At 37.9% G+C, this 21,569-nt stretch overlaps 1 pseudogene; it reads left to right on the top strand.

Moving 5' to 3' along the window:
- The first annotated feature begins 4,771 nt into the window (after positions 1–4,771).
- On the top strand, positions 4,772–5,682 carry LOC112445909 (small ribosomal subunit protein uS2-like; annotated as a pseudogene).
- The last annotated feature ends 15,887 nt before the right edge of the window (positions 5,683–21,569 follow it).

The following is a 21,569-nucleotide window of genomic DNA, read 5'->3' as shown; positions in this document are numbered from 1 at the left end:
TGCCTTTTCTAAAACCAGCTTGAACAACTGGAAGTTCATGGTTCACGTATTGCTGAAGCCTGGCTTGGAGAATTATGAGCATTACTTTACTAGCGTGTGAGATGAGTGTAATTGTGCAGTAGTTTGAGCATTCTTTGGCATTGCCTTTCTTTGGGATTGGAATGAAAACCGACATTTTCTAGTCCTGTGGCCACTGCTGAGTTTTCCACATGTGCTGGCATATTGAGTGCAGCACTTTCACAGCATCATCTTTTAGGATTTGAAATAGCTCAACTGGAATTCCATCACTTCCACTAGCTTTGTTCGTAGTGACGCTTCCTAAGGCCCACTTGCCCACATTCCAGGATGTCTGGCTCTAGGTGAGTGATCACACCATCATGATTATCTGGGTCGTGAAGATCTTTTTTGTACAGTTCTTCTGTGTTACCATGTTAAAAGTCTTACCTAAGCTGTCTTTCCATGTAAGAAAGCCCAGGACCAACTGGGTAATTATATCTAATGTCAGGATTTTGTTAGAAATTCCATTCAGCCCCCACACTAAGCCAACATAGCCTGTATCAGTAATAAAGATGCTATTTTGGCCTCAGCATTTACTCTTATAAAAAAGAAAACCTTTCAAATTACTCTGAAAGAAGTAGAGCAGGGTATTATCTAATGCCAACTCCTTTCAGAGAACATGTCCAGCATAACTGCAGGACAAACCTTTGATTTCTATTATCTCTACCATTTGAGAGGCCAGGAGAAAACATGAACCTTAATGGAGGTGGAATTATCCTTGCTATGACTGCAGTAAATATTTGTTGAAGGGGAAAAAAATGGAAAGAGAAGATACACCATATATACCTAGTTTTAATGGAAAGCCTATTTCTGCCATATACATTAGAGAAATTGTTCAAGAACAGTTCATCCATGTGAAAATATTAGCACTGTAATTCTGCCAAGGTCAGTAAGACCTAGTGATTTGCTGAGATATCACCTTCATTTCACCAGGTAAATAAAGGCTCCTTTTTCAGTATGTCCTATCCAAGAAGGCACTCCATAGCCACAGTTAAATTATGAATACAGCACATATGTTCCATACCATATCATTTACAGCACAATTTAGCATAGACATAATGCTTTGTAACAAACTACAATACCATTCACAAAATGCATTTAAATAGCATAATTTAGTTCATTAAATTCAGTCATTTACAGTAAATCAAAATCATCATAGGAATTGAAGAGAGTACACAGTTGTTTGTTTGAATAGTTAAGCTAGGTAAGTCAATTTCTTTTTGAAGGTCAAGGACACAGTTGTTTCCATTTTCTTTTGTAAAAAAGATACAGCTGGTGTCAAAAGATAATTTAATGTCACTTCGAAATGACCAACCCTCTTTTTTTTGCCCCCCACCTCCAGTTGCATATCATATCCCTGCCACCCCTAAAATACAAAATTCTCCAAAAACAGTTTACATACTAGTAACTAGAAGGTGTCTACAGATTTTACAATATCTCAAATGGACAATTTCTTTAAATTTTTAACCAAAATATGTACCTTTGGCCCTGAGAAAGGTTCAAACACTAAATCATAGTACATGTAGTCATGTTTATCTGCCTGCTTTTCATACCATATTGTAAGCCCCTTGTGAGGCTTAGTCAACCATATTTAGATTCCTACAACCTAGCAGTGTTTGTTGATTGTAAATTCTTTGAAAGCAAGGACTGGTTCTTTTATTTATCTATTTCTAGTCCTTATGGCCCCTACCATAGTGCTTCACACAGACAATAAATATTCATTGATTTAAAAATCTCATTGGAGTGGCTTACCTAAGGATACATCTTATAAGCACACAAATTCAGTATATTTTTTATTGTCTTAGTAAGGCCTGGCATGCTGCAGTCCATGGGGTCACAAAGAGTTGGACACAACTGAGCGACTGAACTGTTGGTAAACCAGTGCCTAAAATGACAAAGGCAAAGAAAGAAAAGAAGGACTTCTTTCAGGGTTTAATACAAACTATTTGGCCTATCTGATTGTTACACTGTCCGATGTTCTCTGAAAAGAATCACATTCCAGGAGGACACAATTGTCTTTACCTTACCCAAATCTTTCTCTTAGCCTTTTCCTGAAATGCTTTCACCAGAAACTCAACAATAATCGATTGTATGAGAATTTCAGCTAGAGTACAACTGCTTTAAGGCTAATGCAATCTAGACAGCATTCATGGGCTCAGCATTTATCCAGACATTCCATAACCTTATATATGCCTTGCCCTAGGCACTGTGTTAATTGCAGAGGATATGGACTCAGGTGAGACCTGAATGCTGTCCTCAAGCTGCTTAGAATGCAGCAGGGCACACCATCAATAGTGCAGTGTCTGAGATAAACACAAGTGCTCAGAGAGAGCATACACTGTCTTGATAACAAAAAGACACCACCTCCCTCTATTCAGTACTCCCCACCCTCTAGGAAGAAGAACTAGTTTCCACTCTCAGCCTTTTTTTGTTGCTGTTATTTATTGATTTATTTTTGGCTGCCCTGGGTCTTCCTTGCTTTGCACGGGCTTTCATTGTGGTTCTCAGCCCTTTTTGAGAGGGCCTGGAGGAAGTGATAACCTGGAGGAAGTCTAAAGGAGACTACCGGGTGGAAGGGTTGCATGCTCACATTTCCTCCCTTCAGGCTACCTTTCCCCTTACTTAAAAAGGAGGCAGAGTAGGAAAGAATGTTGGAAGATGAAGAGGGAAATTTTTTAATTGAAAGTAACTGTTCTTGAAAGTTTCTGAATATTGCTGGGGAGAATATTGCTGGTATGAGGAACCACGTCAGAGTCCATTACCATGAACAGCCTCTAATTCTATTGACCCTCTACACTGAGAATATCAACAGCTCCACAGAGCCCAAGCAATAAAGCACAAACTCCTTAGACTGCATTAAACACTTCTGTACTCTGGCTTCAGTCTAGAGACTAGAAACTGCTAGTGTCTTCTGATACCCATTTTTCCCTTCTTCTATCAGCAATAAAAATTTTAGCTGGAAACACAGTTTCCCAGATAAAAAAATTATTTCCCAGTTTCCTTTACAGCTAGATGTGGCCAGATGACAATTCGGGCCAATAGGACACAAGTGAAAATGTCAGGAGGAAGCTTCTGGAACCTGAACAGACAGCAGACGCACGCCTCATCCTGCCCATTGGAACACGCCATACTGATACTGGATTGTCTACCTCCAGATTTTTAACTCAAAGGGAAATTATTTTCTATCCTATTTCAGCCACTGGATTCAGCCACTACTTGAACATCGTGTATTCTGCAACCTCCCTTTCCCCCAGGTCCGCCCATAGAGGCCTTCTATCAGCCAGGCAATGTGCTAAGTCTCTAAATACCTCGTCTTATTTCAAGCCTCACAAATACCCTGTTAGGTAGCTGCTATTATTAGTTCCATTTTACAGATGAAGAAACTGAGAATTATAAAGATGAATTTGCTCCAGAGGCTATGTTTGTAATCTTTGTAACAGCACTGTCCAGTAGAACTTTCCACAGGAATGGAAATGCTTTATATCTGAGTTGTCTAATACAGTAGCTACTACCCATATATAGCTGTGGAGCACTTGAAATATGGCTAGTTCAATTTCAATTTCATTAAATTTTAATTAATTAAATTTCGATAGCTACGTGTGGGTAATGGCTACAGTGTTGAATGCTACAGCTCTCAAGATTCCATGTTGAAGCTTTAGAAAACAGCACCACCATGCCTTGTATTGATCAGGTGCTCAATAGATGTTTGCTTTAGTACTTTGAGTTGGATTGAGGTGAACATCAACCACATTAGACATAATCTATGTAGGGATGGAAAAAAAATGGAGAAAGGGAGAAACTTCAACAAATTCAGGGACAATATGAAAAATGATGAAGTTGAAGCGACAACAACAAAACACTCAAGCTCAGCATCAGCAGCAGAAGAACCCTCAACTCATTTTGTCCTTGCTCAAGCGGAGTCTGGAAGAGGTATGTCAAGATGGGCAAGGATAACATATATAAACCCAGTTTAATAAAAGCTGGGTTGGCATCCATTTATAAAAACCTCCAGAGGACACTGAGGTTTCTCATACTGTCTATTAAGAAACTGTCTGTAAAAGGTTGGGACGGGTCTCACTAGGCTGGAAAGAATAAGTCCAGATCACTCTATTTAACAACCATTCATCATAAATTCCATTTTTCATTTGGTGGGGAAATGACAGAAACTTACTCACTCCTGGTTACAGCAATTCAGAGCCAAAAAAAAAAACAAAAACCTTCTAGTTATACTATTAGACCAAACTCTAAATTTTAGGCCCCTTTGGAATTTTTCACTCTTGCTTTTACCCCACTGAGGTGGAGCACCAAAGAATGCAGTCAGGGACCCACACTGTTTAGTGAGCTCCTCTCAGCCTGGCCATTCTGGGTGTGACCTTTCACTAGGTCCCTGGCATAAGGCAGCATGTCGTCTCCTGGAGCAAAGCCAGAATGTAAGATGAAAAGCCACATGCGGAGGATGACGCAAGGGAAATAATCATGACTTTCATACTGAGAGCCAGAAAGAAATTTGAGGTCTTAGGCACACTGGTACCTAAGCCTGGGGGTTTTACTCAGCATAAAATTCCCTTAACATTTTATTTTGTAGGGCTTCCAGCCACAGAACAGTAGGTATTCTAGCAGTGGAACTTTGGGTGTGCCACTCTGCACTACCCAGAGAGGGGTCCAGATGGTGCTGTCCTGGGTTTCCATAATAACTTAAAGGGAAACATTCACCATGTCCAGAGCCCTTGATGTCCTACAGATGAAGGGGGAGGATGTCCTCAAATTCCAAGCAGCAGGAACCCACTTAGGTGGCACCAACCGTGACTTCCAAATGGAAGAGTGCATCTGCTAAAGGAAAAGAGATGGTGTCTACATTCTAGATCTGAAGGGGGCCTGGGAGAAGCTTCTGCAGATGGCTTGTGCCATCTTGTTTAAAAACCAGCTGACCAGTGTCACATCCTTCAGGAATACAGGCCAGAGGGCTGTGCTGAAGTTTGCTGCTGCCACTGCAGCCACCCCTCCTGCGGCCCACTTCACTCCCAGAACCTTCACTAACCAAACCCTGGCAGCTTCCAGGGGCTGCTTCTTCTGGTGGTCACCGATCCCAGGGCTGACAACCAGCCTCTCATGGAGGTGTTGTGTGTTAACCCACCGACTACTGTGCCCTGTACACAGATTCTCCTCTGTGCCTTGTGGACACTGACATCCTTGCAGCAAGAAGGAAGCTCACTCAGTGGGTCTGAGGAGATGGATGCTGCCCAGTAAGTTCTGCATGCACATGGTACCATCCTGGGTGCACACCTGTTGGAGGTCACGCCTCACCTCTGCTTCTACAGAGGGGCTGGAGAGATGGAAAAGAATGAGCAGGATGTGCTGAGAAGGCCACAAGGAGGAATGTCAGGGTGAATGGACCGCTCCAGCTCCCACCTTCACCTGAGGTTGCAGACGGGTCTGAAGGAACAGGCACCAGTGTGCCTGCCCAGCGGGTCCTGCAGAAGACAGGAGACCTCAGCCACCACTGTGGACTGGTCTGCAGCTCCCACTGCTCAGGTGACTGAATGGGTAGGAACAACCACTGAGTGGTCCTCAGCTGCCCTTCTCCAGGCTCTTACGCAGAAAAGAAATAAGGTGGATAGAAAATAAACAGCAGTTTCTTTCAAAACAAGACAAAACAATGTTGGTTGTAATGTGTTTATATTAGGCAACTAAAGGGCCCATTCAGTCCAGCAAACATTGTTTTAGTTCCTACTATGCGAAGGTAATGCTAAATGCTAAGAGCACAAATACGAATACAGTGACACATATCATAAGCTTTGGGACATTCTGTAGCAATGTTTTACGGAGAACAAATATTTTTAAAATCGCTGCCATGCCTTACATATATTACTTCAGGTAAGTCTCAAAAGCCTCTATAAGATTGATATGATTACTCGTTTTTTCAAGTGAAGAGGTTGAAGTTCAAAGTGATTAAACAACCTGCTTGTTTGTACAACTGGTAATTACCACAACCCAGATCCAAATCCAGGCCTACCTAAATCCAAAATGTGTGTCCTCAGCAGGCTTCTCGCTTCCCCCGTCCCTTCCAAATACAACAGCAAGACAATATACTCAAAGATTAGCCCCCCCGAATAATATCAGATATCTTCAGGGCCTGTAACAGCATGGCCTTTCACAGACTGAAGTAACACAAACAATATCCAATCACATATATTTGATCTCCAGCGTCACAATTATCCTGTAAGACAAGTCCTGTTAATATTATCATGCCCATTTGACAAATAAAGAAACTAAGTCTCAGGGAAATTAATTGAGTTGGTCAAAAACCATACGACTACTAAAGGAAAGAATCAGTGTTGGAACCCAACGCTGACTTTAACTTCTAAGTCAATACTCTTTCAACTAACCACTCTGCCTTGAAAAACAAAGATTCTGAAATCAGAGTAAACTTTGGATTTAATATTAGACCCAATCCTCTTTGGGGAGGGTGGGAGGACTTTCTTACTCGATTACCTAGCAGAAAGCAATGGGTCTGGAAGCAGAAAACCACTAAGACATGCCTAAGAAATAATGAACAAACCAGATTCCAAGATAAAAGGAAAGCTCCACAAGTATCAGGAGAGTACCAAAGACCCCCTGTAAATCAGATATGGACTAACACTGCTGAGAGTAGGGAGAAGCACAGACAATTGGAGCTGAAAAAAAAATCTGATTTTGAATCCTAACTTTGTTGCTTACTATTTATGTAATTTTAAGCAAGTTATTTCAACCTCTTTGGACTTCATTACTGTTTTTATATCTGCCAAAGTAGATTATTGAATTTGCAAAGGTGAAGTGCTTTGCAAAAAGAATCAACAGTTTTAAGAAACTGCAAGTGCTGGGACCTGAACTAGAGTTGGAAGGTGTGAGGAGATTGGGAAAAGATTACATACAAAACCCCCTTAACACTAACAAGAACCATGAGATCATTTTTAATAGTATCTCTTTTTACAGAGAAGGAAACTGAGGTCTGGAAAAGTGAAGTACTTTGGCCAAGGTCACACAGCCAGTAAGTGCTGGAGCTATAACTTGAAACCAGGAGCCTGACTCTAGAGACCACACTTTTGCTCTCTGCACTGGGGTGCTCTGAAAAGCCAGGGAATAGCAGCAGGAGCAGGACAGGAACACTTATGGAGGCTGGCACTCAAATTAAAGCTAAGAAGCCTGGAGAAAAATGACTAGCCCAGAGCTGCTGCTGCTGCTGCTGCTGTTGCTGCTGCTAAGCCTAGAGCTGCTGCTGCTGCTGCTAAGTCGCTTCAGTCGTGTCCGACTCTGTGCAACCCCATAGACAGCAGCCCACCAGGCTCCCGCGTCCCTGGGATTTTCCAGGCAAGAACACTGGAGTGGGTTGCCATTTCCTTCTCCAATGCATGAAAGTGAAAAGTGAAAGTGAAGCCGCTCAGTCGTGTCCGACTCTTAGCGACCCCATGGACTGCAGCCCACCAGGCTTCTCCATCCATGGGATTTTCCAGGCAAGAGTACTGGAGTGGGGTGCCAATTCCTTCTCCAAGCCTAGAGCAATAAGGGTCAAATAAAGCACTGGGCAACAAACAAGTAAAGAGGCAGCAACTTGAGGTTACAAATATCACTGAATAAGGCAAAACAAGTGGTCAGAGGACTCAATTGATAAGAAACAGAAGACTCCAAGGGAAAAATAGAAAAGACAGAAAAAGAAAAATACTAATAGACAAATATGGAGATCTCATTAGCCAATTGTTAATAGGAAAGGAATTATAATTGGGAACAGGGATGTGCTACATACTTCTTCTTTTATTACCGAGGAGCAATGCTGCTTCTGCAGCTTTAAAACTAATAAAACTAAAAGCACTAACATGTACGATAAAACAAAAAATATCACTGGATCTAGATAGAAGAACAGGGTAGAGAGGTCAAAAAGCAAACAATCAGCTTGGCACAGCACAGAATGCAAACAAAGTGCGCCTAACTGGATCAGAAGCCAGGGAGACACAGACTAGAATGGCAGAGCTGGAAGGGAGGGCTCTGAGACTACAGCTAGCTTCCACCCCTCCTTCATTTTTTAAGTGCGGGAAACTGAGGCCCAGAGTGGAAAGTGTCAGGGTCACATCATTCATTGCAGCACAGCACAGACACAAACTTGGCCCCAGGCTATAGGCAGTTCAGATTCTACAGATTCATACAAAATACAGGCTGAGATGGAGGAAGAGGTGCCAAGGAGAACACATTTCCTGACAACAGTCACTAAAAAAACAAGTCTAGATATAGGGCAAACAATCATATGCCTTTGTGGGTGTGCAGAACCCCTGTGGTCTTCTTTGTAGAACAAGGGAATCTTTGGGGGAAAGTGGAATGATGCCTGCGCAGAGAAATCAAGATTTTGTGAACAAGCAATTGGAGCCAATGATGCAAAGGGACTATCTTTTCTGTAATAAATATCCATGAGACTTCAGGTGAGTCATTTAATCTCCCTCAACCTCAGTTTCTCCATCATTTGGATTATCTCGCCAAACAAGGCTGTTGTTACAGAATCAGGATTTCTCAATGTATTTGGCAAAATTCTCGAGGACAGGGTTTGGGAAGTTACATTAATACCTGTGTTTTGGAAACACTGCGTTCTCTGTCTGCCACCTTGGAGACTCAAGGTGCACATGAAATAAGCATTTCCTCCCTGGTAAAGTAAAAAGGTAATAATGTTTTTCTAGAATAGCTGAAAGCATTGAGATAATGCATGTTAGGCATCTAGTTCCATATCCACGAGCGTGCTCAGTTGCCTCAGTCATGTCTGACTCTTTGCAACCCTATGGACTGTAGCCCGCCATGCTCCTCTGTCTATGGGATTCTCCAGGCAAGAGTATTGGAGTGGGTTGCCATGCCCTCCTCCAGGGAATCTTCCCAACCCAGGGAACGAACCCGCACCTCTTATGTCTTCCGCATTGGCAGGAGGAATCTTTGCCACTAGCAGCCCTGGGAAGCCCTACCATACCTGACACATCACCAGTACTCAATAAAAGAGAATTATTAATATTACTGTAATTTTTTACTGTATTAAGGCTAGGAAAAACAGGTATAAACATCCAATAGGACTCTTTTATGTTGTCAGCAACCAAAAACTCAACTCAAACCAGATTGAGCAAAAAGTAGAATTAGCTCACACAACTGAAAAATCCTTATTAGCCCACACAACTGAAAAAACTTTTCCGGCTTTCATCTAAACTTGATCCAGAGGCACCCATCATTTGCCTCCCACTCTCAGCCTTACTCCCCTCCACATTATGTGCCACAAGGAGGCAATGTGCCATTCCGCAACGCCATGCCTACAATTCTCCCAGGTTTTGGTCCAGCGGAAAAAATATCAGCTCTTCCTGGTGACTCCCATCTGAGTTTGGGACTTTGGAACAATGTCAAAGCATCTTAGGAGTAATGAGTAAGTGAAATATATCATACTGTACATATTATATATACTGGAAAAACAATGTTATTAGGAATGGCAACTGTGTGAGGTGATGAATGTGTTGTTTACCTCAATTGTGGGAAGAATTTCAGAATGTATATGTATATCAAATCATTTTATGTTGTACAGTTTAAATATATACAATTTCTCATAAAACTGGGAGAAAATAAAACACTAAAATAAACAATGTTATTAGAAGGATTTAAATACTCTAGCCAGGACTGAGTCACAAGATCTATTCCAGGTGAAGCCCTACCAACTACAATGGAAAGAAATGGTTCTCTAAAGGACATCTGGGTAGAGTTCAGAAAAAGGAAGAGCAAAAAAACCAAATATCTATTAGAAGATAAAATCTTTGTAACAAACTAATAGCAAAACAGCAAATAAAAAAGCAGACATTTTCATATATTATTGAGAGGGCAATTTGGCAAATGCACATTCTTTTTGCCCAACTCCATTCCTAGAAGTTTATCTTGTACATAAATCACATCAGTGTGCAAGGATTTAATTTAAAGGGTGATCATTGAAGCAACAGTTGTAACACAGCAAAACACTGTCCATTAATATGAAAGTTGTTAGATTATTATATTCATAGGGAAATATTACAGTTATGTTTTAATAAGGTAGATATATATGTTCTGATATGGAAATAAGTCTATGATATGCTGTAAAGGGAACAAATTGCAAAAAAATAGATAAATTTGGTCCTGCTTATGTAGATACATGGGGCTTCCCAGGTGGCTCAGTGGTGAAGAATCTGTCTGTCAAGCAGAAGGTGCAGGTTCGATCCTTGGTTGGAAAGATCCCCTGAAGAAGGAGATGGCAACCCACTCCAATATTCTTGCCTAGAGAATCCCATGGACAGAGGAGCCTGACAGGCTGCAATCCATGGGGTCCCAAAGAGAGTCAGACACGACTGAGCAAGTAAACAGCACATGTAGATATGTAAAAAATATATGGAAGAATGTCCAAAAAATGAGTAATACTATTTATTGCTGGGGAAGAAGTACTAGAGAGTTAGAAAGAAGAAGGAAGAAGACATTTACTTTTCACTTTGTATCCTGTGGGATTTTAATTTGTTTACCTAAATACACATGATTTTTATGGCTTTAAAAAGTCTAAAAAACACCTGTTTATGTGACTATTAGCATGACTTGTAGTTTGCAGCACTGACTCTACAGGAACAAAAATGTTTGCTTTATATGTGCTGAAGGAATTTATTAAATTACTAAAAAGATTTGTAAATGGAATTTCACCATGAGACTCTACATACTTCTAAAAAATTTACAAGTATTCTTGTTAAGAAGCAGTATAATACTGTCATGCTATTCTAGCAAATTATCTGGGCTACTGAATCAACTTGGTTCATTTATTTACTTTGTTTATCGGTCAGACCAGCCCATTACAGGATTTTGCCACTATAAATTGGCCCCTGGACTGACTCGTTCAGGCAGGAAGAAACTCCATCAAACCCAGTAATTAATCGGGCAGTCCTCCTCCATATGTCGTGATGACTATTCATTAAAGCAATGCATATGGCTCTTACCTACATGTGCTAGCTTTTTGCTTTTAGTCATGGTTCAACAAATTTATGAACCTTAGATCCAATGGAACAAAGTAAAATTAGTACAGAAAATATTATAATTAGGTTGACAGTTTAAAATCAGAAAAGAAAAACTGAAATTGAGAAGAGATGTTGCCATTAAAAGTAGAACTCATGACACAGGAAACACCTTTTGATGGCCTTCTATGTGCAAGGTACAAGGCTAAACTCTAGGAACACAAAGAGATATATATGATATTGTGCATGCCCACAGTCTTCCTATTTGTTTGAAGAGATAGCACATGTATTGAAAGGAAGCTAAGTAACGATATAAGGTTATCACGGGCCAATGCCTATATTTCTATTCATCAAGATTCCCATTTAAGATGCATAAAGCATCTTAGAAGTAATGAGTAAGTGAAATACATCATACTGTATATATTATATATACTGGAAGAACTATTGCTAAATTTACAGTGTTGTTATGGACTGAATATTTATGTTCCCCCCAAATTTGTATGTTCAAATCCTAACACCTAGTGTAATGGTGTTGGGAGATGAGGCCTTTGGGAGGTAACAGGTCTTGAGGGTGGAGCACTCATGAATAGGACTAGTTCCCTTATAAGAAAACACATGAGAGCTTATTCCTTCTCTCTGCTCTTCCCTCCACGTGAGGATACAGTGAAAGCACCAGTCTGCAACCCAGAAGAGGGCCCTTACCAGATTCTAACCATGTTGGCATCCTGATCTCAGACGTCAAGCCTCCAAAACTGAGAAATTTCTGTTGCTTATTAGCCATTCAATCTACCTTGTTATTGCATCCCAAACTTATGTAAGTGTATAGCAGTTAGCCATATCACTTTATAGAATAAGAAATGAATATTACCAAATTGAATTGACAATGCTTTGGTAACTTAAGTATTAATAATATAATTTCTATATGATTAGTTTTAAAATATACATCAGAAGTACAACCAAAATAATGATTTTGAATTATCACTGTGAGTGACATAAGATATGACAATAATCATAATTACAATCATAGCTAACATTTGCCTGGTATTTATTGTGTGCAAGGTACTATTCTAAGTTACATATAAATATATATTTCATCCTCACAACAATTTTATGATGCAAGTAATTTCTCATCCCTATTTTATAGATGGGCTTTATATACTTTACACCTGGACTTTCCAGGTGGCTCAGTGATGAAGAATCTACCTGCCAATGCAGGAAATGCGAGTTCAATCCCTGGGTCTGAAAGATCCCCTGGAGAAGGAAATGGCAACCTACTCCAGTATTCTTGCCTGCATAATGCAATGGACAGAAGAGCCTGGTGGGCTATGGTCCATAGGATTGTAAAGAGTTGGACATGACTGAGCACGCGTGCGCGCGCACACACACACACACACACACACACACACACACTTTACAGAAAAACTGAGGCGCTGAGAAATTAAGTAATTTGCTCAAGGTAAGCATCAGGGCCAGACTTCAAAACTAGGCAGGCTGACTCCAGAGTCTATACCCAAAAACACTATGATGAATGAACAACATGCATTCTCTGAATAATCATTTTGTTCACATTTTTTAAGAGAAAATAGAAGGCGAAGAATAGTAAAGATATGATTTCTTTATTTTGGAATTCTGCACTTCCTTTGAAGCCTCAAACCATGCCTTGCACATAATAGACAATTGATAAATACCTGTCTTACAAACGGTTGAGCTCTTGGGATCCGTATTCCCACCCGCCTTCAAAAGCCCTGACCGTGTGACTTTTCCCTAGTAGTCTAGTAGAGAGGGCGGCTCTCCTCTCAGGGTTCCACACAAGAAGCAGAAAGAGTGTCTGAGAGAAAGTGTGTAATAGAGCAGAACACAGTCTGAGAAGCAGCCCTGACCCCTTTTAGTTATATAACCTTGGATAAGTTGGTCCACTCCTCTTGGAAATGAATGCTCACATTTTCAAATGAAAGAGTTGGATCAGATGATTTTCAAACCGTGCTTAGAAGGAAGGAAGAAGGGGAAGCATGTGAACAGGTGCGACCTCTTTGGCTTCAAGGAGAGTAGCTCCCCTTAAACCTGTTTTACATATTAAGTATATGAGATTTTGTTGAAATAATGGAACTCGAGGCTTTACAAAGTTTGAAGACCACTGGATTTGATCAAACTCTTAAGTACTGTCTCATTTCAAATACTCTGTCCCTCTTGACTGCACAGGCACACTCCAATATGTCAGACTATTTGTTCTGACCTGTTCAAAAGACATTTTAACTGAATCTTAGAATTCTTTCCATCATTACAATTCTGGATCTATTCTTTCAGAAGAGAAATTGATTTTTTCCCTCCACCCACATTTATCAGTCCATTTTGGGGAGCTCTTCTTGCCACATCTTAAATAAGTAAATAGGATAACTGTGGTAATTGCCTGACCTGCAAAAAGTATAGAACTTCAAGGTTAATGTTCTTGGCACAAGATTTTCGCTACAAACAGCAGAATTCCTCTAACCCTTTGCTGAGGCATCGGTTCAATAATAAGAGAAAATCATGCTATGTACTGAATTACTCAAAAGAGAATTATCAGAGAGTTGATGGTCTAACCATGGCTAAACTATACTCCAAAAAGAACTAGTCTTACAGAATTTCAGGAAGGACCTTCACTAGAGACATAGCAGAAGATACAAATATTTAACAACAATAACAATAACTATAAAACAAACTATAAATCCAAGAATTGGTACAATCCTACCCCAAATGTTGTGCTAATTGCTTACGTTTAATTTTATAATTTAGCACTTCCTTCCATATGAATGAAAATAATTGTTACCATTAAGCCTATTCATTCTCTGAAATTCCTTTAGTCAGTTTTCATTAAGGACTGTCAAACACATACATCATTTAGGGACTTTTAAATCTAAATTTTATTGAAGATATATTACATATGGTTTAATATTTCAGTTCAGTGATGGCCATCAGCAATAAGCATTACTCCAAGAGTGGGATTAATTAAATATTCTAGCAAACACAGTGATCCAAATAGCAAAGAAAAATTCTGGGCACTGAGCCCAGATTCCCCACCCTCTCTTATGGTGTATCTCATGTCTCTCTCAGATAAACAAGACAATCAACAAATCTTTCATCATTATTATTGAATTTGTAGATGTGCAATAAATGATCAAATTCCTCTTCCAGGTTGCCTATTAATTTTTTTAAGCAGGAAAAGTTGCACACGAACTGCTCTATAAAAAGGTATTTTCAAAACTGAGGAGAAATATAGTTGTCAGAAATGAAATATAACTCTCCATGATGACCAGCAGTTTTCTTCTAACCTGAGTTTACCACTCCTCCAATGACTGGTGGGAAATACTGCTATTCTATAATTATGAATCTGTTTTTGTTATGCTAAAGATATTTCAACTTTGTATATTATAGAGAATATGAATCACAGCTCCACAGAAACCAAGAAATTCAGAGCAAACTCATGGTCTGGTCCCTCAGGGATTACTGGTTTTGTATTCATCAGTTAAGGCTGATAATAGTCCAATTTTGAATCTCAACTTTACATCTGAACTACTTGGTGTTCCTATGTTAATCTATTTTAACACTGAGGTGGTAGGAGGAGCTTCAGGAAGAATATTTATAAAGGGGCTTATTCATCAAACTTTCCTGGTTCCTCTTCTTCATTTCCTCTCAGCTCCCAGCAGCAGCTACTTAGTAACAAAATGGGAGCATCTAGCCCAGTCAAACATGACCTAACAACATTTCCTGTCATCACCAAATCTGCATTTTGGGAGTGCCATGTACCTTAAATCTTCTATCAAAGCACTCTCTCAGTTCAATGAGGAAGCTGTTAAGAAGGCAAAATCTTTGAAGCTAGAGCAGCTAATGAAACAAAAATATCTTTCCAGTAAATTTGTCAGGTGGTTATGGTCTTAAGTCACTTCTGTGGACTTCAGAATCTTCACCTTTAAAATGAGGATAATATTTCTCCAGGTTGTTGTGAGGCTAGAACAATAACATGTAATGTACTTTGTACAGAGTACTCCATAAATGGTAGCTAGCTTTATTATTATTATTATCATTGTTAGAAATATAATAGAGGAAACAATCATTTAGAGAAAGGAACCAGCCCAAGAACATTCAGTGAATAGACTTCACTGAGTACCTGAATAGAGCTGTGAATATAAAAATGTGTAAGGTCCAATCTCTGCCTTCTGTCTAGGAACTCACACTCAGTAAGAAAGCAAACAAATTCTATTACCAAATGCTCTCTTCACTCCATTTTGATGCAAATCTAGAAAGAAAGGGGTAAACTCAGACCCACATCAACTATTTCTTAGGTGAAAATCCTTCTTAAGTGGTCAGCTTTTTTCACTATGGCTAAGGATACTCCAACTCAGTGTGCCCTCTCCAACCTGCCTCCCCTCCGTAATCAAGAAATCCTTATTTACACACTACTATATATAAAGTTGATAACGAATATACTTATTAGATAACTAACAAGTATAGCAAAGGGAACTCTACTCAGTACACTGGAATGACCTTCATGGGGAAAGAATCAAAAAAACAAAAAGTGGATAAACATACATGCATAATGGATTCACTTTGCTGTTCAGCTGAAACTGGTACAACATTGTAAATCAACTATATTCCAATTTAAAAAAACACAAACAAAGAAAGAAAACAATTTCAACTCCCCTCATTTTAGAGGTAAGAAAGGAAAAAAAGTTCCCTTTCTCTAATCTTTTCCTAAGTACTCTGTAATAGACTATTAGCACAGTCTTTTAATACAGCACAATGGTAAAACAAGGTTATAAAGCAATTCTTTAAAGATATTCTTAATGTTTTGTATAGCTATATTTTTGCTCATTAAGTGTAGAAAACTTAAAAATTACTGATAAGCCATAAAGTTAACATATTTTAGATGTATCTTTAAAGAGATAAATGACCACTCCTTTTTAAAGTATCAAAAAGGGGATAGAAAAACTCAGAAGAAATTACAATGTATCTTAATTGCTACATTTTATTTCTGATTTCCCATCTATTATTAAATATGTAACAGGACAAAATAAAGTCACAAAACAAAGAAGAAACTATTAAGAAATCCTTAACAGTGGTATTTTCCTCCTTTGAATGGAGAATTCACACTATTACTTTGGTATATTGCTGTACTGTTAACTAAAAACACTTTAACCTATGCTAACAAAACTAATCTAACTAGCTAACTTAATCTTCCCCAAATCACTAAAATCATTTTAGAGAGGAGGAAATTGAGACACAGCTATCATAATCTAGATTAGAACAAAATCAAAAAGCCTCATCCCAGTTTAATTACTCTTGTAAATCTTGACCACTAAGCTACACTAAACATATATTAAAATGTTTTTCCACCCTCACCTAGATTGCCTTCTATTTTCTCTGAGTGGGTGACACTTCAATTCTCCTAGGGTTCTAATACTGAACCTTTTATTTGAAAGATGCCTTCGGGCAATATGTTTATTCAATAATCCATGCAACATAATATAATATCACTTTTTCAAGTATGCCTATGACTTTTACATAGACTAGATCCATAAAGAGAGATGGAGAATGATACTTTGCATTTGTTTAGCAGTCTTTCAAAGTGCTTTCATATATATTATTCAGAGAGGGAGAATGGAATTTGAATTTAAGAGAAGAAAGGATGTTAGAGATTCTCAAATTCAGTGTTTCCTCACCTTCTTTAGGTCACTTGCCCATTTGAGAATCCGATAAAAGCTACAGACCTCATACCTAGGAAGACATACATACAAATTTGCATAGTTTCAAGAGGATTCTTGGAACACCCCCAGGTTAAGAACTGTCTAATTTGCAGCTCACATTTTATCAACACAGAAGCTACTATTTATCATGAAAGCATCCACACCAGGAGGCAGAGTAAGGATTATTATCCACATTTTCCAGATCTGGAAATTAAGGTTAAGAGTCAAGAGAAGTTGCAAGACTTGCCCGTAGTCTTAAAGCTAGTTAATAGCAGTAGCAGAACCCAGGACCCTGGGCTAGTCTAGTTTTATTTTTAACTGACATATATTTAACATACAATATTATATCAGTTCCATATGCTTCAGTCATTCTTCTAGATCACACTGACCACGTACTGTATTACCATAAAATTCCTTCACCATAAGGAAGCCTTTTACAGTCAACAGTTTACTTTACTTTCCATATCACACACAAATGTTAATCTCCAGTGAAAAAGATCCAAATACAAAATCTGTTCTATGCACAATAGTAACTAATTACTTAGAGATCTCCAAAAGGTTTTAGTTATCACTGACACATTAGATGTTGAAATCCGGAAATTAGAATTGTAAACAACTCTGTAACTTCTGCATTGGTCAACTAAATACCAATCTGGTCAACTTCCCCTTTTCGCAGCAAGTGAACATACTGGAATCCAAGCAAAGAAGGCAAAATGTTAGCACTTGTCTTGAAAGAGTATGAGAAAATAGTATTAGTAAGTTAGAATTGTTGATAAGTTCATTATAAACTATTAATAAATATTTACTGAATGAACAAGTGAATTACTAATAAATATCACAGAGTTTTTCAAGTATTTTTGCTTTCACTTTCAAAAATTATATTTAAGAATACACTCAATTATAGTACTTTTCACTTAAGATCTAAGTTAAATCAGCAACAGTATATTCAATACTAAACTATACATTAAAACATATAGTTTTTGTAATGTTTATGCAGATTTTATCAAAACAGCCTATGTTGTTAAGACAGTGGTTCTGATGAATTTTATTATAATTTATATATTCTCCCACAGCAATAAATATACATAAAATATTTATTGAGAAGAAAATATCTTAGATATGCCAAAGATACCATAGCATTTATGATGAGTGTTAAATTTTTGAAAGAAAACGGTTTTCATTAACATTTAATTTAACGTCACTTAGCAGCATGCTATCTTGCACACTCAAGATTTCTATTCCTGAGGAGCCGTCTTTGTTTATAAGCCAAAAGCCTCCATAATACAGGCTGGGGTGCTGAGCATTCTGGTTTTTAGGAAGAATTCAAGATGTTATGTTTTAATTTTGCTTATTTATGCTGGCTTTTGTATACTTCAAGTCTGAATTTTAATGTTTCATTATCATAGTTCTGTCATAACTAGATAGAATAAGAATTTTCTACAAAACAAATGCTTAATACAGCAATAAACCTGTTGAAGGAATAAATTAGCAGGCAAGTTATGCTTTTAGGATATCACACCACAGAAAATGTATTGTAGCCACTCTACCTAGTGATTAGGTTTATATTGCAATGTGACTCATAAGACTCACTGTGCTGAATAAAAATTTAAGCAATTAGTAATCTTATTTCTTAGGAAGAACTGCCTGCTATCGTATATTAACACAGATCTTGCTCAATTAAAATTGCTCACAGTCAGCAAAAATAATTTCTGCACTGTAATGAAATAATGAAATAATTATATGCAAGGGAGGACTTGTGATCTTTTTAATTATTCTATTCTTCATTTTTAAAAGGGCTATTTGAAAACGTACTCTTATAATTGATTGCTATAAATCAGTCAAACGCATTCTAAGGATCATAAATATTCTAACTTTTAAAAGACAAAGAAATGCTAAATATTCAATGGAATACTTCAATATTCAGAAAATTTAATCTGGGGGGAAAGGATAGACTGCTCTTTGGAAAATAAAAAAGTAAATTTGTTGTCCCGTGAAAAATGAAATATCTTGAATGTCAGTAACAGAAATGGAATTAACAAGAGATCTTTTTATTGTTTTTTAAGGTCATTAGGCTGTGAATTCTATAATTATGGAAATTGTCAGTCCAGTTCTGTAAGAATGTTTGCTCCCATCCATAAGGTAGTGGAATGTTCAATCAGTCTCTCTCGTGGGAAAGTTAGGTCATAACTGTAAGTGTACCAGCAAAATTGAATTAAGCAAAGAGATTTCATTAGTATTTATAGCCAGAAGGCATCTGTAAAAGTACAGGGCAAAGAAGTTATGTGGAAGTCAAAGGAGAGGAAAAAAATGGGTTTCTAGTGACAAAGGCGAATCTGAAAGAGATATAAGTGTATAATGAATAAGAGCTATTGAACGCTACTGCAAAGAGGGAGTTGCAAAGATGTCAAATATTGATTTTCTTGTGTATGCCTTTGGACTACATATGTAATTGTTTGGATTTGCTGTCTTCATGGTACAACAATATTTGTTGTCGAAGGTTAAAAAGCATGATGTGAAATAAACTAAAAACAAGAAACATGTTGGAGAATTGTAATAATCCTCTACTCAGTATCTCATTAAGATATTTCTATAATTTCTTGCAAAAGAACACTTTTCATGAACAAAAATATTCTATATTTTTCAAGCAGAACACACAATTCTTACTATTAATTATGTTATTAAAAATTATTTGACTTGCAGTATCACTTTAAATTATACTAGGTTTTCTACTTCTTTATTTTATTGAATGGATATTCTTAAACCATATCTCTAATTCCGAAAGTACAGTTAAACCATACTTTATTTTTCAGTATGATTTCAATTAATCCAATTAAAGCTAAAGTGACAATAAAAATCTAATGTTACCCCCTTAAAAAGAAATACTTCCTATAGCATTTTTCTTTTAAAACTCCAGAAAGAAAACTTTCATTTTTAAGTCTATGTAAGCGTATAAATTTAATAACAAATCACAATCTCAAGTAATCAAATTAACAATCAAGCTAGTATGGTCCTTAGATAAAATATTTTTATTTTCAGAGGTTACTTGCCCTTTGAATATTCAAGTCTTAACAAAGAATATTAACTATTATAATGCTCTTTTTACATAACAGACTTGTTTCTTTTATCTGATTTGATTATTTATTAGACTCTTGAATCATATTTATTAACATTACCTTGTTCTCCTTCCTACTTCAGGTTGTTTAGAAACAATAGCAAAACTCTCCAGGTGGATTTTATTGCACTTAAAACCACAATGACCACAAACTGAAAAAAGGAAGAAAGAAAAAAAAGTATGACATGTTTTGAGCATTAGAGGTGGACAGGTGTACAAATAAAGAACGGTATAATACATGGCAGAAGTCTATCATTTTACCAGCGCAGAAAATACTAGCTAGGAAAACTGCAGAGAAAACAATTTCTGCAGCACAAGTTTCTGATTTTGTTTTCAATGTCTCACTTTTAACGTTAGTAAATATTTAATAGCAAAGTAAAACAGAGTGACAACGTTGAGTCTATGTGAAATCCAAGACATTGTTTTTCCAGTGTTTTGGAAGCATGTAGGACACCAGGAAGATAATCCAGCAGCAACAGCAGCCCCTCACGGAGGTAAATACTTGTTAGGAACAAAACATAATTCAATTCTACTCTTCTTTTCAAAAAGGTTGCTTGTGGAATATCCATCATAAAGTCATTTCTGTTTCTTAAGAGCTATTAGTGTCTGGCCCCTTGGCTTCATTAAGACACTCTTTTTCAATACATTCTTTTATTTTAGATTTCATCCCACTTCTCAGTGACACAGTGCACACTGCAATTTCTCAGCTCCCGAGGGAGATGTTAGCCACGCCCCCCAGTGACTGGCATGCAAGGACAAGGTAGCAGTGGAGAAGAAGGCGGATTTGCTGGCATGAAGTCAAAAGCATTTCTTAAACCCCAGAGGTTAAAAGGGAGTTTGGCCAAGCCTCTAAGACAGAGTGCTATATCATTCAGCTGACACTAACATTACCAAGCTTCCCATTAAGAGGGCATGGGTCTCCCACCTGTCAATCTCACCCAGTGTTTGGAGGGAACTAAAGAAGCCAGAAGTTTTGAGAGTCCCTGTCACCAGATTCCAGTGTTGCCCAAGCAAGCATTAAGAGATTATAGTAATAATAAGTATGCTTACACCAAATAAAAGGTTTCATTAATCAAACCATATTGAGATAAACCTGTCACTGGACAGAGGAGACCAGAAATCAAATGCTGTGAAAGTTCTGACAGATTGTTAAATAGAAACCCTTTAAAATAGAATTTAATTTACTGTGATATTATAGATATTTATGCATCAATAGGCAAGTGCAGATTGAGTTCAGAGGTCGGCTCTGGTATTTGAAAAATAAAAGCACAGGATGAAACAAAAGGGGACAGTTACCTTTGTCTGAAATTAGGGTTCATTAGACTAAATGGGAAGGTTCCCACTGATTCATGGAAGGAAGGAACTGAAGCACGGCATGTAATGTGGTGGGCAATATTAGATAACAGGCAAATCCAATTAAGGGATCTTCATTCTGTTAAAGACTTGTCTACAAACTTAAAAAAAGAAAACCCAAGGGCCAGCCAGAGAACAGCCCAGGTGCTAGTCTTCAGTGGTCCTCTTTTACACTGCAGTAGATGAATATATTTCCTTCACGGCCTCGTGGTTAGAAATGCCAGATTTGGGAGTCAGACAGAACTGAATTCAAATCACAGCTCTGCTACTTACTAACAATATGACTTTTGGCAAATGACCTCACTTGAGGCTCAGTAT

Source organism: Bos taurus, chromosome 3 (genome assembly GCF_002263795.3).
Source record: "Bos taurus isolate L1 Dominette 01449 registration number 42190680 breed Hereford chromosome 3, ARS-UCD2.0, whole genome shotgun sequence".
NCBI lineage: Eukaryota > Metazoa > Chordata > Mammalia > Artiodactyla > Bovidae > Bos > Bos taurus.
The sequence above is the reverse complement of the archived record's forward strand: the minus strand, read 5'-3'. Positions and strand labels throughout refer to the sequence as shown.